This window comes from Rutidosis leptorrhynchoides, chromosome 6 (genome assembly GCF_046630445.1).
Source record: "Rutidosis leptorrhynchoides isolate AG116_Rl617_1_P2 chromosome 6, CSIRO_AGI_Rlap_v1, whole genome shotgun sequence".
In the NCBI taxonomy this organism is placed as follows: Eukaryota; Viridiplantae; Streptophyta; class Magnoliopsida; order Asterales; family Asteraceae; genus Rutidosis; species Rutidosis leptorrhynchoides.
In genome coordinates, this window is record NC_092338.1 from 77,868,174 (window position 1) to 77,870,381 (window position 2,208).

The 2,208-nt window shown below is 35.6% G+C and overlaps 1 non-coding gene across 1 annotated transcript; it reads right to left on the minus strand.

The window, feature by feature from the left end:
• On the minus strand, positions 1–107 carry LOC139856443 (small nucleolar RNA R71). Its single transcript, XR_011761925.1, has one exon. It is a non-coding gene; the product is annotated as a small nucleolar RNA R71 (small nucleolar RNA).
• Positions 108–2,208: the final 2,101 nt, after the last annotated feature.

Consider the following 2,208-nt stretch of genomic DNA (forward strand, 5'->3'; position numbering starts at 1 on the left):
AGACTTCAAGGAGAAATTGTTACGTTCACACAGAAGCCAAATGAAACTCTATATGAGGCGTGGACAAGATTTAGAAAGTTATTAAGAGGATGTCCGCAACATGGTTTAGATACCTGTCAAATAGTACAAATATTCTACCAAGGATGCGACATCACTACAAGGAAAGACATAGATATTGCAGCTGGTGGTTCCATTATGAAGAAAACCGAAACTGATGCTTACAAAATTATTGATAACACTGCTTCCCACTCACATGAGTGGTACCAAGAAAAAGATATCGTTAGATCATCTAAAGCAGCTAGAGCCGATTCTAGCCATGACTTAGATTCCATTTCCTCAAAGATAGATGCTGTCGAGAGACGAATGGAAAAGATGACTAAGGATATTCACTCAATACGAATTAGTTGTGAGCAGTGTGGAGGACCACATTTGACAAAAGATTGTCTCAGTATTGAATTAACAATGGAACAAAGAGAGAATATTTCATACATAAACCAAAGGCCTGGAAATAATTATCAGAATAATTATCAACCGCCAAGACCGATCTACAATCAAAACAGAATTATAACAGAAATGTTCCATACAACAACCAACAAGGTCTGAGCAATCAACAAGTATCCAATAATACTTACAATCAGCAAAGACCTAATTTTCAAAACAAACCACCACAAACCGATGATAAAAAGCCGAATTTAGAAGATATGATGACGAAGCTAGTTGAAACTCAAACGCAGTTTTTCACATCTCAAAAACAAACTAATGAACAAAATGCTCAAGCATTTAGAAATCAACAAGCTTCTATTCAAAACTTGGAACAAGAAGTAAGTAACCTAGCAAGGTTAATAGGTGAAAGAAAACTGGGAAGTTTACCTAGTGATACAAATGCTAACCCCCGGAATGAAACAGCTAAAGCCATTACCACAAGAAGTGGTACAACACTTAAACCACCTGAAATACCTGTAACGTCTGATAAAGCTATTCCTACTCCACAAGAACCACAACCTGATCAAGATAAGGAAAAAGAACCGGTAGTTAAAAAGGTTAATGAAGATAACATAGTTAAGGCTAAACCTTATGTTAAACCATACCAACCACCACTTCCTTACCCGAGTAAAATAAAAAAAGAGAAACTTGAAGCCGAGCAATCCAAATTCTTGGATATGTTTAAACAGATAAACGTAAATCTTCCTTTCATTGATGTGATTTCAGGAATGCCTAGATATGCTAAATTTCTGAAAGATCTAATCTCAAATAGAAAGAAAATGGAAGAACTCTCGGCTGTTACTATGAATGCTAATTGTTCAGCAGTGCTGTTGAATAAGATACCAGAAAAATTATCTGATCCAGGAAGTTTCACAATTCCATGTTTTCTGGGTAGTCTTAGTTCAATAGAAGCATTGGCAGACTTAGGTGCTAGTATAAATTTAATGCCGTATTCACTATACGCTAAACTAGACCTTGGAGAATTGAAACCAACAAGAATAAGCATACAACTAGCCGATCGATCAATAAAATATCCTAGAGGGATAATGGAGAACATGCTAGTTAAAGTTGGTACTTTAGTATTTCCAGTAGATTTTGTTGTTCTGGACATGGAAGAAGATTTTCAAGTTCCTCTCATATTAGGAAGACCATTCTTAAACACGGCTAAAGCAATGATAGACGTGTTTGGTAAGAAACTGACCCTAAGTATAGAGGATGAGAGTGTTACCTTTTCAGTTGATAGAGCAATGCAACAACCACAATCTGCAGATGATACATGTTATTATATTCAAACTATAGATTCACATGCAGAATTGTTGGAAGAATTTCCAGAATTACAAGGAACAGGAGAATGTTCTTTAGGAGAAGGAACTGAACCAATTGATGAAGCTGAAATGTTAGCTACACTAATAGCTAATGGATATGAACCAACAACAGAAGAAATTCAAATGCTAAAAGAAGAAGACAGATATCGATATAAATCATCGATAGAAGAACCACCGACATTAGAATTAAAGCCACTTCCAAACCATTTGGAATACGCTTATTTGCATGGTGATCTGAATTACCTGTAATAATATCGTCTTCTCTTACTGAAAATGAGAAATCACAACTCATTTCTGTGTTGAAAGCTCATAAACCAGCCATTGCATGGAAGATTCATGATATTAAAGGAATAAGTCCTTCGTATTGCACACATAAAATCCTTATGGAAGAAGGTCATAA